The following is a 15,369-nucleotide window of genomic DNA, read 5'->3' as shown; positions in this document are numbered from 1 at the left end:
GTGCAGAGCACTGTACTAAGCGCTTGGGAAGTACAAGTTGGCAACATATAGAGACGGTCCCTACCCAACAGCGGGCTCACAGTCTAGAAGGGGGAGACAGACAACAAAACAAAACATATTAACAAAATAAAATAAATGGAATAAATATGTACAAATAAAATAAACAGAGAAATAAATACGTGCAAACATATTAGTACAGTGCTCTGCTCACAGTAAGCGCTCAATAAATACGATTGAATGACTAAACTTAAACTTTTCAGAACTTTTCAGAACCTTTGTGAGCAGGACAAGAAGTCAGTACCGCAGCACAAGCTGGCCAAGAGACGCGTTTGAGAGTTCCAGGTTTCTCTTATTAGAGCTCAGGTCCCAATTTGGATTCAATTCAGGCCCATCTTTTTCCGAGCCAAGGCCGATCTTTTTCCGAGCCGAGGTGATTCAGGATCAGGTGCTCTCCAAAGCCTCGGCCTCATCCCATCTCTTCCCAGAGGCTCCCGGAATTTCGTCCAGTTCCTAGCAACAGGCCAACATTCCCACGAGAGTCCTGCATTCTAGAACCTCAGGTCCCTTGCCTTTTTTTTTTTCCCCGGTTGGTTGCTTTTTCGTTTTTTGTTTTTGTTCGGCGCTTACTACGCGCCCAGCACTGGACTAAACGCTGGGGGAGAGACAAGATCATCAGTTCCAGTGTGGGGTTTCCCATTCCATTGAACGGATGAGGGAAATGAGGCACAGAAAAGTGACTTGTCCAAGGTCACGCAGCAAGCAAGCGACGGAGCGGAGATTGGAACTCGGGTCCACTGACTTTTGTTCTTTCCACGAAGCCATGCTGGTTGGGGTCTGGCCTCTCTTCCTTTGACTTTGACCCTTGCAGCAGAGCCGGGACTGCCCGAGCTGTAGGATAGACAGCCATTTCCTCCAAGACACATTCTTTTTTTTTTTTTAAATATGCTATTCGTTAGCGCTTACTATGTGCCAGACACTGTACTGAGCGCTGGAGTAGATACAAGCTAATCAGTTTGGACATCGTCCCTGTCTCGACAGAAGGCTCACAGTCTCAATCTCCATCTTGCTGATGAGGTAACTGAGGCCCAGAGAGGTGAAGTGACTTTCCCTAAGTCACCCAGCAGACAAGTGGTGGTTGCGGCGGGTTTCGAACCCAGGTCCTCTAGCTCCCAGGCCTGTGTTCTACCCACTGGACCACATCGCTTCTCACTGCTCCCAGACTAAGCCCCCTTTTCCTCAGTTCCCCCTCTCCTCCCCATCGCTCCGACTCGCTCCTACCTCCTCCCCACCACAGCACTTGTGGATATATGTACATATTTATAATTCTATTTATTTCTATTAATATTCATTCAGTCAGTCAGTCATATTTATTGAGGGCTTACTGTGTGCAGAGCACTGTACTAAGCGCTTGGGAAGTACAAGTCAGCAACTTATAGAGACGGTCCCTACCCAACAGCGGGCTCAAGGTCTCGAAGGGGGAGACAGACAACAGAACAAAACAGGTGGACGGGTGTCAAATAGAATTAAAGCTAAATGCGCATCATTAACAAAATTAATAGAATAGTAAATATGGATGAGTAAAATAGAGTGAGAAATCTGTACAAACATCTATACAGGTGCTGTGGGGAGGGGAAGGAGATAGGGGAGGGGGAGAGGAAAGAGGGGGCTCAGTCTGGGAAGGCCTCCTGGAGGAGGTGAGCTCTCAGTAGGGCTTTGAAGGGAGGAAGAGAGCACTCTGCACATAGTAAGCACTCAATAAATACCACTGAATGAATGAATGAATGAGCAGCCAGGGGCGAGGAGGACAGGTGTTGGAAATTCAAAGAATGGATTTGAAAGCATCCAGTATCTGCGCTGGTCTGAGAAGGCCTCCTGGAGGAGGTGAGCTCTCAGTAGGGCTTTGAAGGAAGGAAGAGAGCACTCTGCACATAGTAAGTGCTCAATAAATACCACTGAATGAATGAATGAATGAGCAGCCAGGAGCGAGGAGGACAGGTGTTGGAAATTCAAAGAATGGATTTGAAAGCATCCAGTATCTGCGCTGGTCTGGGAAGGCCTCCTGGAGGAGGTGAGCTCTCAGTAGGGCTTTGAAGGGAGGAAGAGAGCACTCTGCACATAATAAGCGCTCAATAAATACCACTGAATGAATGAATGAGCAGCTGGGGGTGAGGAGGACAGGTGTTGGAAATTGAAAGAATGGATTTGAAAGCATTCAGTGTCTGCGCTGGATGAGACTCGCTGAAAAGCAGGCTGTCGGCTGAAAAATCGGACAGATGGTCATTTTAGCTGGGAGGCCACAGGTCTTTTTCTAGTCTGACGGGAGGGAACCTCAGTCAATCAGTCGATCGATAGTATTGAGAAGCAGCGTGGCTCAGTGGAAAAAGCCCGGGCTTTGGAGTCACAAGCCACGGGTTCAAATCCTGGCTCCACCAAGTGTCAGCTATGTGACTTTGGGCAAGTCACTTCACTTCTCTGGGCCTCAGTTACCTCATCTGAAAAATGGGGGTGAAGACTGTGAGCCCCACGAGGGACAACCTGATCACCTTGTAACCTCCCCAGCGCGTAGAACAGTGCTGTGCACATAGTAAGCGTTTAATAAATGCCATTATTATTATTATTATTATTATTATCCCGTTGCACCTTAACAAAACACCTACCCCCTCCCTTCTTTCGTCTCTGGCCTCCATCTTCAACCATTTGCTCTCCAGTGGTTTCTTCCCCACTGCTTTCAAATATGCCCACGTCTCCCCTAGCCTAAACAACCCCTCCCTTGACCCCACAGTTCCCTCCATTTATCGCTCCATCTCCCTCCTACCTTTCCTCTCCAAACTCCTTGAGCGACTTATCTACACCCTCTGTCTCAGGTTCCTCTCCTCCGATTCTCTCCGTGACCCCCTCCAATCAATCAATCAATCAATCAATCGTATTTATTGAGCGCTTACTGTGTGCAGAGCACTGTACTAAGAGCTTGGGAAGTACAAGTTGGCAACATATCGAGACGGTCCCTACCCAACAGTGGGCTCACAGTCTAGAAGGGGGAGACAGACAACAAAACAAAACATATTAACAAAATATAATAAATAGAATAGATATGTACAAGTAAAATAAATAAATAAATAGAGTAATGAATACGTACAAACATATATACAGGTGCTGTGGGGAAGGGAAGGAGGTAAGGCGGGGGGGGATGGAGAGGGGGAGGAGGGGGACTGAACTGAACTCCTCTGGTTTTCAGTTTCCTCATCTCTGAAATGGGGATTCAAGACAATCTCTCTCCTACATTATACTGCAAGCCCCATGTGGGACGCGGACTATGTCCAACCCAATTAACTTGTATCCACCCCAGATCTAATTACAGTCTGGTACATAGCAAGCGCTTAAAAAGTACCACAATTATTAATCGAAAGCAAAAGACTAGTCAGAACGGCATAGCTCCTAGTAGAACTGCTGGGAAGGAGCAGAGCCTCAACTATTTGGCTAGTGCCACGCGAGAAAGAAAGAAGAAAGAAAGTGCAAGAAAATCTTCCTAAATTTGCCGCAAACACCTGGCTGCCATCCCCTTCACTCCCCAGAAACCGCTCTCTCAAAGGTCCCATGTGATCTTATGGGACCTACCTCCTTCCCTTCCCCACAGCACCTGTATATATGTATATATGGTTCTACGTATTTATTACTCTATTTTACTTGTACATATCTATCCTATTTATTTTATTTTGTTAGTATGTTTGGTTTTGTTCTCTGTCTCCCCCTTTTAGACTGTGAGCCCACTGTTGGGTAGGGACTGTCTCTATATGTTGCCAATTTGTGCTTCCCAAGTGCTTAGTACAGTGCTCTGCACATAGTAAGCGCTCAATAAATACGATTGATGATGATGATATGATCTCCTCCTTGCCAAATCCAACAATTTCTCATCTGGCTTCAACACTGTGGACCACCCCCTTCTCCTGGAAACAGTGTCCAACCTCGGCTTCGTTGACACCGTCCTCTCCTCATCCTTCTGGCCGTTCATTCTCCGTATTTTTCACTGTCTCTTCCTCTGCCTCCCACCCCACTAACTATGAGGGGGTCCCTCAAGGTTCAGTTTTGGGTCCCCTTCTACTCTCCCTCTCCACCTTGGAGAACTCATTGCAGCGAGGCTCACTGGAAGGAGCCCGGCCTTTGGAGTCAGAGGTCATGGGTTCAAATGACAGCTCCGCCAATTGTCAGCTGTGTCACTCGGGCAAGTCACTTCACTTCTCTATGCCTCAATTACCTCATCTGTAAAATGGGGATTAAGTCTGTGAGTCCCATGTGGACTCACAGAGGCCTTCGGAGGCCTTCCCAGACTGAGCCCCCTCCTTCCTCTCCCCCTCGTCCCCCTCTCCATCCCCCCGTCTTACCTCCTTCCCTTCCCCACAGCACATGTATATATGTTTGTACATATTTATTACTCTATTTATTTATTTTGCTTGTACATATCTATTCTATTTATTTTATTTTGTTAATATGTTTGGTTTTGTTCTCTGTCTCCCCCTTCTAGACTGTGAGCCCGCTGTTGGGTAGGGACCGTCTCTATGTGTTGCCAATTTGGACTTCCCAAGCGCTTAGTACAGTGCTCTGCACACAGTAAGTGCTCAATAAATACGATTGATTGATTGACAACCTAATCACCTTGTATCCCCCAGCACTTAGAACAGTGCTTTGCACATAGTAAGCACTTAATAAATGCCATCATTATTATTATTTATTCATTCAATCGTATTTGTTGAGCGCTTACTGTGTGCAGAGCACTGTACTAAGCGCTTGGGAAGTACAAGTTGGCAACATAATTTTTATCATTATTATTATTGAATCCCACAGCTTCAACTGCCACCTCTATGCGGATGATTCCCAAATCTACACCTCCAGCCCCGATTTCTCTCCCTCTTTCCAGTCTCGCGTTTCCTCCTGTCTTCCAAACATCTCTACTCGGATGTCCACCCGGGTCCTTCTAACTCCCAGGCCGGAATTCTATCCACTAGGCCACATTGTTTCTAATTCCCGCTCTCCCACTTGTCTGCTGTGTGACCTTGGGCAAGTCATCTAACTTCCCTCTGCCCCAGTTACTTCATCTGTAAAATGGGGATGAAGACTGTGAACCCCGTGTGGGGCACGGATTGTGTTCCACCTGATTAGCTTGTATAATAATGATGGTATTTGTTAAGCGCTTGCTATGTGCCAAGCACTGTTCTAAGCGCTGGAGTAGATACAAGGTAATATCTACACCACTGCTTAGTACCTTGCCCGGCATATAGTAAGCACTTAACAAGTACAATTAAAAGAAATGGGCTTATTGCGGGAGACAGGCATTAATATAAATACCCAAAAGAAGGGAGGGGATATCACTTGGAAATTAAGCCTAGCAATAAGGGGATCAGGAGAAAGGAGGAGAATTTAAAAAAAAAGGAGGGAAGGAAAGAGAAGGTAAGAGAACTCTTGAGCTTGCTACTCAATCAATCAATCAATCGTATTTATTGAGCGCTTACTGTGTGCAGAGCACTGTACTAAGCGCTTGGGAAGTACAAGTTGGCAACAAGTTGGTAGAGACAGTCCCTACCCAACAGTGGGCTCACAGTCTAAAAGTCTACTAAAATTCTAAAAGACTTAAGACTAAAAGACTAAAAGTCTACAGTCTACTCTTTCTTCTATTGTTCTGTTCCCATTGTTTCGCACAACAGATGTTCAGTAAATTACATTAACCCTTTCTCTCTCCTCTCCCTCCCTGTAGCACCCTCATTTTAAAGAAGAAGCTACTCTCTGGGCATTTCTCTGTATTCACCCTTCTTCTCTCCCCAAACAGATCCACGCGTCTCTCACTGTGTACAATGTGTGCTACATAAATAAGAAATATTTCATTTCCTTCTCAAAAATCCATCTGGGGGTTGGGCGGTGTGGAATTATGCAATTATGTGAGTAAACACCAAATAGTTGGCTAAAGCATGGTAGGGTGTGATTCATTTATTCCTAAAGTAAGCAGATGTTAAGTGGAGAGAAGTACAGGGGGAATTGCTCTGTGGGGGTACCGGAGTAGAGCTTGGCATTCTGAAATCTTCTCTTGAGAAGCATCATAATAATAAACATTGTTATTATTGCAGCATTTATCAAGTGCTTAGTTCGCATCAAGCACTAAACGCCGGGGTAGATACAAAGTACTAAGTTCCCACATGGAACTCACTAAGTAGGAGGCATTTTTCAGACCAGCTGTTAGCTCGTTCATTTCATTCAATCATTCAATTGTATTTACTGAGTGCTTACTGTGTGCAAAGCACTGTACAAAGTGCTGGGGAGAGTACAATACAACTCTGTATTGTGTTTTTGGAGGAGGCCTCCAGCTCTGAGGCACTATCAGCAGAAATATGCCCTGCTCACAACGAGCTCACAGTCTAGAGGGGGAGACAGGCATTAATGTATGTGAATGCAGAAATAAATAAATAAAATTACTGATAAATACAGCAGTGGGGGCTGGGAGGGGGGTTGAATGAAGGGAGAAAGTCAGGGGGTGGCAGAAGGGAAGTGGGAGAAGAGGCTTCTTGGAGATGTGTCTTAAATAAGGCTAGGATGGCAGGGAGAGTAACCGGACGATGTTTTCCTACGGCAGGGAATGTGTCTACTGACTCTTTTATATTGTACTCTCCCAAGCTCTTAGTACAGTGCTCAGCTCACAGCTAGAGTCCATTATCACTTTGTAACCTCCCCAGCGCTTAGAACAGTGCTTTGCACAAAGTAAGCGCTTAACAAATACCATTATTTTATTATTATTATCACCTTGTAACCGCCCCAGCGCTTAGAACAGTGCTTTGCACGTAGTAAGCGCTTAACAAATACCATTATTATTATTATCATCACCTTGTAACCTCTCCAGCGCTTAGAACAATGCTTTGCACAGAGTAAGCGCTTAACAAATGCCATTATTATTATTATTATCACCTTGTAACATCCCCAGCGCTTAGAACAGTGCTTTGCACATAGTAAGCGCTTAACAAATACCATTATTATTATTATTATCACCTTGTAACCTCCCCAGCGCTTAGAACAGTGCTTTGCACAGAGTAAGTGCTTAACAAATACCATTATTATTATCACCTTGTAACCTCCCCAGCGCTTAGAACAGTGCTTTGCACATAGTAAGCGCTTAACAAATACCATTATTATTATTATTATCACCTTGTAACCTCCCCAGCGCTTAGAACAGTGCTTTGCACAGAGTAAGCGCTTAACAAATACCATTATTATTATTATTATTATTATTATTATTATTATTATTATGAAATGCAATTGATTGATTGGTTGAGGTGAGGGAACTGAGGCACGGAGAAGTGAAGTGACTTCCCCAAGGTCACACAGCAGGTAAGAGGCAGAGCCAGGACTAGAACCCAAGTCCTCTGACTCCCAGCCCGGGTTCTTTACGCTAGGATGTCATTTCTTTTTTGAACGCATGGTCTGAAAATCGAAATTTCCCATCAGGAACAGGTCTTGCGTTTGCCAGTGTCTACAACTGGGCATCCAGGGACTATGCTCCCATTGCCATGGTTATCCGGAGTCTCCTTACTTGGGAATATCTCCATGGTTGCCTAGGCGTTGGGATAGGAAACTAGGGTTATCTGGGTCCTGGAGAGAGAGAGACCCCTCACTCAAAATTAAGTCAATTCCCTCTGCCAAACCAGCCCTCTCGTTTGCCATCTTCACACCTGCATTAAAGCTCTGCCTTTCTGTAACTAAGCCGAAGGAAGATTCTTAGGAAAGCAGATTCAAAAGTCAAAATGAGGAAACAAGCAAACCCGAATTGGGATACAGGGATTGGGTGAAGTGTGATCTCCTGGGCTCCTCGAGATGGGATGGGTGGTTTCGACACTTTTTCTATTGCTTAGGAAAGCCCGCTGGAAGTTTGTGCCTGCCTTGGGATTTTACCAGTAAACACATAATGTTTGTATTGGAGAACTTTTGTCCTCCAGAAGGGTTGGTCTGATTGCACGAGAGCCGTATTTTAGGAAGCGGCACACCAAAACCCTATCAAAACCAGCAATGACTCCATGGATTTAAGAGCTTATGCAAGCAGTAGGAGAAAGGCACTGTGGGGACATTCTTTTCTTTCCTCTTGAGACAGATGTTTGCTGAAGCGAATTTTGCAAATAGCCGGCTCCCTCAGGCGTGTCCCTGCCGCACTAGGGAGGCGGTGGAGGTTGCTACAAACCACCTGAAACCCTTTAAGAATAATAATTTACATCAAGTTCAGGTGGTTTGTTTACATCAAGTTTACCAGTTTTCGAAAATGCTCTGGCTTTATCTAAAACCCTTTAAGAATAATAATTTACAGCAAGTTTAGATAAAGCCAGAGCGTTTTCGAAAACTGGTAAACTGGCCTTTGGACTCCCTGATGGGTGACCACGAGCAATTTATTTAACTTCTCTGAATCAGTTCCCTCAGCTGCAAAAAGGAGATGCCATATCTGTTCTCCCTCCTCCAAGCACTTACCCTATCCGGCCTTGATTACCGTATCAGCCTCCCCGCTGCCCTGCCAGCCCGTCTCACCCAACTCCATCCATACTTCACTCTCCTGCCTGGATTACTTTTCTACAAAAACGTTCAGGCCACGTTTTCCCACTCTTCGAGAACCTCCGGTGGTTTCCCACCCACCTCCGCATCAAACAGAAACTCCTCACCGTCGGCTTGAAAACCCTCAATCCCTTTGCTGCATTTATTAAGTGCTTACTACGCGCAAAGCACTGTTCTAAGCGCTGGGGAGGTTACAAGGTGATCAGGTTGTCCCACGGGGGGGCTCACAGCCTTAATCCCCATTTTACAGATGAGGGAACTGAGGCCCAGAGAAGTGAAGTGACTTGCCCAAAGTCACCCAGCTGACAGTTGGCGGAGCTGGGATTTGAACCCACGACCTCTGACTCCAAAGCCCCGGCTCTTTCCACTGAGCCACACTGCTTCTCCAATAGTATCTCCAATAGAGATGCAGTGTGGCTCAGTGGAAGGAGCATGGGCTTCGGAGTCAGAGGTCATGGGTTCAAATACCGGCTCCACCAATTGTCAGCTGTGTGACTTTGGGCAAGTCACTTCACTTCTCTGCGCCTCAGTTACCTCATCTGTAAAATGGGCATGAAGACCGTGAGCCCCATGTGGGACAACCTGATCACCTTGTAACCTCCCCAGCGCTTAGAACAGTGCTTTGCACATAGTAAGCACTTAATAAATGCCATTATTAGTAGTAGTAGTAGTAGTCGTAAGTGCTTAATAACTGCCACAACTATTATCGTTGTTACTATTTTCATGTCTACTGAACTCTCCCAAGCAATATGGAGGGATTAAGTAACAATAATAATAATTATGGTATTTGTTAAGCACTTACCATGTGCCTGACGTGACTGACTCCATTTTAGGGACAGGTATTCATTTCCCTTCCCAGCCCCACAGCACTTATGTACATGTCTGTAATTTACTGATTTATTTATGTTCAAGTCTCCCTGTGGGCAGAGAATGGGTCTGTTTAGCTGTTCACTATTATGTTGTACTTTCTCATTCAGTTAGTACAGTGCTGTGCACACAGTAAGCGCTCGTTGAATACGATTGAATGAATGGATGAGAGGCAGGCATGGCCCCCCAGGCTTGCTAAATCTCCTTCCCCGGCAGTTAGAAGGTCTGTTCCTGCGGTTTCTGAGTTCCTTAAAAACGGGGGTCCCTCTTTGGTTGCCAACGAATTAGGAGCTACCACGACTCTTGGCTTTCAACGATTCGCTCCCTTTCAAGGGTTTATCAGGCTCTTATAGACTCACGTCGGGCCTGACCCTGGGCACCCCGTAACTGGGTGATCATCATCATCATCAATCGTATTTATTGAGCGCTTACTGTGTGCAGAGCACTGTACTAAGCGCTTGGGAATGGGACTGGGTGATCCCTGGGCCCTGATCCGACTCTCGGGGACACCCGGGAAGACTCCGTGACCAAAAGCAGGAGCTTCAGGGACTCTGGCTTGTCATTTTCTGGTGGGTTTTTTTGTGTGTGTGAGTATCCCCCTTCCCCTTGCCCTGAACTGCAGCTAGGTTTACGCATAAGATTTGGTGGTTTCCTATCTTCAGAAGTCGGAGAGATTTCCCCTGACAGATTGCCCTAGAGCCACACTTACCAAAAGGTCCTGGTAATTCCCCAGAGATCCTTGATTAACTGGTTACTGGGTTTTTTTTTGTTGAAACTTCTACAAAAAAATTATCTAGACTGTAAGCTCACTGTTGGCAGGGAATGTGTCTGTTTATTGTTACATTGTACTTTCCCAAGTGCTTAGTATGGTTGAGAAGCAGCGTGGCTCAATGGAAAGAGCCCGGGCTTTGGAGTCAGAGGTGGTTCAAATCCTGGCTCTGTGTGAGCTGTGTGACTTTGGGCAAGTCACTTCACTTCTCTGGGCCTCAGTTCCCTCATCTGGAAAATGGGAATTAAGACTGTGAGCCCCCTGTGGGACAAACTGATCACCCTGTAACCTTCCCAGCGCTTGGAACAGTGCTTTGCACATAGTAAGTGCTTAATAAATGCCATCATTACGGTGCTCTGCACACAGTAAGCGCTCGATAAATACAACCGACTGAGAATAAACTTGCTGCTGTGGCTGCTACCGCAACTGCAGACACTCACGGACTTGACTCCTGCCAACTCGATGCCCAGACATACCCTTCCCCGGGTGTGACACCTAGGGCGTACGGCAAACAAGTGGCGGAGCCGGAATTAGAACCCAGGTCTTTCTGATTCTCAGGCCCGTGCTCTATTCACTAGGCCTTGTCTTGCTTGCTGCGTGACCTCGGATAAGTCACTTTCCTTCTCTATACCTCAGTTTCTCCATCTGTTTCCCTCCCTCTTAAGTTGTGAAACCTGCGTGGGACAGACCTTACATCAACCCCGGCGCGCAGCACAGAGTAAGTGTTTCACAAGGTATCAATCAATCATGCAATCGTATTTATTTGTTCATTCCTTCAGTCATATTTATTGAGTGCTTACTGTATGCAAAGCACTGCACTAAGCGCTTGGGAAAGTACAGTAGAACAACAGACACATTTCTTCCCACAACAAGCTCACAGTCTAACAGGGGAGACAGACGGTAATATAAATTAAAAAATAACTTACAGATATATATATACATATACAGCATATGTGCTGTGGGGATGGGAAGGAGCGGGTAAGAGCGGCGCAGAAGGGAGTGGGAGAAGAGGAAAGGGGGGCTTGATCCGGGAAGGCTTCTTAGAGGAGATGGGCCTTCAATAAGGTTTTGAAGTAGGGGAGAGCAATTATCTGTCCGATATGAGGAGGAAGGGCTTTCCGGGCTAGAGTTAGGATGTGGGCGTGAGGTTGACGGAGAAATAGACAAGTTATTTAGTGAGTGCTTACTCTGTGGAGAGCGCTGTACTAAGCGCTTGGGAGAGCACAAACAACAGAATTAGCAGCTACATTTCCAGCATCAGCATCATCATCATTATCAATATATATAATAGTATATAATATATAATCATATAATATACTATGGTCAGTAGAGAAAGAGGAAGTAAAGACCCTGATTGCTGCCAACCCTCCTACACCCTACTTATTCATTCATTCGATCATATTTATTGAGCGCTTACTGTATGCAAAGCACTGCACTAAGCGCTTGGGAAAGTACAGTAGAACAACAGACACAGTTCTTCCCACAACAAGCTCACAGTCTAACAGGGGAGACAGACATTAATATAAATTTAAAAATAAATAACTTACAGCTATATACATATGTGCTGTGGGGATGGGAAGGAGCAGATAAGAGCGGCGCAGAAGGGAGTCTCCCCCTTTTAGACTGTGAGCCCACTGTTGGGTAGGGACTGTCTCTATATGTTGCCAACTTGTACTTCCCAAGTGCTTGGTACAGTGCTCTGCACACAGTAAGCGCTCAATAAATACAATTGATTGATTGATTGATTGAGTGGGAGAAGAGGAAAGGGGGGCTTGGTCCGGGAAGGCTTCTTAGAGGAGATGGGCCTTCAATAAGGTTTTGAAGTAGGGGAGAGCAATTATCTGTCCGATATGAGGAGGAAGGGCTTTCCGGGCTAGAGCTAGGATGTGGGCGTGAGGTTGGCGGAGAGATAGACGAGTTATTTATTGAGCGCTTACTCTGTGGAGAGCGCTGTACTAAGCGCTTGGGAGAGCACAAACAACAGAAATAGCAGCTACATTTCCAGCATCAGCATCATCATCATTATCAATATATAATAGTATATAATATATAATCATATAATATACTATGGTCAGTAGAGAAAGAGGAAGTAAAGACCCAGATTGCTGCCAAACCTCCTACACCGTACTTATTCATTCATTCAATCATATTTATTGAGCACTTACTGTGTGCAGAGCACTGAACTAAGCGCTTGGGAAGCACAAGTCGGCAACATATAGAGACGGTCCCTACCCAACAACGGGCTCACAGTCGCAGGGATTGAACTTGAAGGATTTTACTCATTTGATCCCATTTTTATCTCCCTAATCATTTTTGTGAGATTAGAGTTAAACCACAAAATTCAGCTGGGCTAGCTGTTCTTGGCATTTTCCATCGATGTTTACAAACTGTTCTAATTCCTGTGTCCGTGATTACGCTGGCAAGATGAATTCTTCTTAGCTTGACTTCAGCCCGTAGAACCGAGATGCATTTTGCATTGGGGTATCTTCCAAGATAACTCATTCGTGGAGTCGTATTTATTAGTCAACTTGGAAGCTGCCCTAATCTTCTGTTTGTAATAATTAATTAGTTATTAATTATCTTCCCCTGTCCCCATTCCAAAAAGAGTGTCTGGAACTTCCTTAACTGAGTCCTCTGACAATTTTTTGGCTGGTCTCTCCTGGGACTGTCTGCATAGCGAAGTTCTCGCTCCCACCAAGGTTTGGCTAGGTTTAGGTTTGGGGCTGAAGCCTTTTTGTTTTTATAATGATAATAATAAAGATGGTATTTGCTAAGCGCTTACTATGTGCAAAGCCCTGTTGTAAGCGCTGGGGAGGATACAGGGTGATCAGGTTGTCCCACGGGGGGCTCACGGTTTTAATCCCCGTTTTCCAGATGAGGTAACTGAGGCCCAGAGAAGTGAAGTGACTTTTTTATGGTATTTATTAAGCGCTTACTATGTGCAAAGCACTGTTCTAAGTGCTGGGGAAGTTACAAGGTGATCAGGTTGTCCCACGGGGGGCTCACAGTGTTTATCCCCATTTTACAGTTGAGGGAACTGAGGCCCGGAGAAGTGAAGTGAGTTGCCCAAAGTCACACAGCTGACAAGTGGCGGAGCAGGATTTGAACCCATGACCTCTGACTCCAAAGCCCAGGCTCTTTCCACTGAGCCAGGCTGCTTCTCTGTAGAGACGGAGAGATGGGGAAGGACAGAGCGGGAGGGAGGGAGACAGAACCTGTCATTGGGGTAAGTCCATGACCTGGGGTAATCAATCAATCAATCATATTTATTGAGCACTTACTGTATGCAGAGCACTGTACTAAGCGCTTGGGAAGTACAAGTGGGCAACACATAGAGACAGTCCCTACCCAACAGTGAGCTCACAGTCTAGAAGGGGGAGACAGGGAACAAAACCAAACATACTAACAAAATAAAATAAATAGAATAGATATGTACAAGTAGGATAAATAAATAAATAGAGTAATAAATATGTACAAACATATATACATATATACAGGTAAGTCCTGGCTTCACAAGGACATTGCCCACCCTGGCTCTGAGCTCAAGGGGCTGCTAGCCTGGGGGGTCTGGATGTCTGCCACAGCCCCCCCCCGACTCTCTCCATGGACCCTCCTGGCCTGGGGGAGCAGGGATTTGCCTCAGGCTCCCACCAAGGGTGAGCTCATTCATTCATTCATTCATTCATTCAATCGTATTTATTGAGCGCTACTGTGTGCAGAGCACTGTACTAAGCGCTTGGGAAGTCCAAGTTAGCAACATCTAGAGACAGTCCCTACCCAACAGTGGGCTCACAGTGTAGAAGGGGGAGACAGAGAACAAAACGAAACATATTAACAAAATAAAATAAATAGAATAAATATGTACAAATAAAATAGAGTAATAAATCTGTACAAATATATATATATATATACATATATACAGGTACTGTGGGGAGGGGAAGGAGGTAAGGCAGGGGGGATGGAGAGGGGGAGGAAAGCTCCAAAAGTCAGCTGCTGGATTTATCCCGCACTTAACTGGGCCAAGAGATAAAGTACAAGATAAGTAGCATATAAGTTAAGAAGCAGCGGGGCTCAGTGGAAAGAGCCCGGGCTTTGGAGTCAGAAGTCATGGGTTCAAATCCCGGCTCTGCCACTTGTCAGCTGGGCGACTTTGGGCAAGTCACTTCACTTCTCTGGGCCTCAGTTCCCTCGTCTGGAAAATGGGGATGAAGACCGTGAGCCCCCCCGTGGGAGAACCTGATCACCTTGTAACCTCCCCAGCGCTTAGAACGGTGCTTTGCACATAGTAAGTGCTTAATAAATGCCGTCATCATCATTAGTATCATGATTGCACATGCTTAACAAGTGCTTAACAAATACCATAATTAATTAATGGGGCAGACGGGTGAAACTGAGGTCAGGGAAAGCCCCTGGGATCCCTCTGTGTTCAGAGTTTCCAAGAATAATACCTCTTCTGCTATTTATTAAGCACTTCTTATGGGTCAGACCACCATACTAAGTGCTGCAGTAGTTAAATACGAGATAATTGGCTCGGAGGCTAAGAAATCGGGGATCCTTATCCTTACTTTATCTTTATCCTTATCATTCATTCATTCATTCAATCGTATTTATTGAGCGCTTACTGTGTGCAGAGCACAGTACTAAGCGCTTGGGAAGTACAAGTTGGCAACAGATACCCAGTCCCTACCCAACAACGGGCTCACAGTACAGAAGGGGGAGACAGACAACAAAACAAAACATGTGGACAGGTGTCAAGTCGTCAGAACAAATACAATTAAAGCTAAATGCACATCATTAACAAAATAAATAGAATAGTAAATATATATCCTTATCAGAATAAGGATCCTCATCCCTGTCAGGGAAAAATAGCTTGGCATAGCGGCTAGAGCCCAGGCCTGGGAATCAGAAGGTCATGGGTTCTAATCTCCACTCTGTCATTTGTCTGTTCAGTGACCCTGGGCAAGTCATTTCACTTCTCTGGGCCTCAGTGACCTCATCTGTAAAATGCAGATTGAAACTGTGAGCCCCGTGTGGGACAGGGGCTGTGTCCAACCTAATTTGCTTGTATCCACCCCAGTGCTTAGTACAGTGCCTGACACATAGTAAGCGCTTAGTAAATACCGCAATTATTTGTGTTACCGTCCCCTTTTTTCAAATGAGAA

This window comes from Tachyglossus aculeatus, chromosome X5, assembly GCF_015852505.1.
Source record: "Tachyglossus aculeatus isolate mTacAcu1 chromosome X5, mTacAcu1.pri, whole genome shotgun sequence".
NCBI classification, from domain to species: Eukaryota; Metazoa; Chordata; class Mammalia; order Monotremata; family Tachyglossidae; genus Tachyglossus; species Tachyglossus aculeatus.
This window is presented reverse-complemented; position numbering follows the sequence as displayed.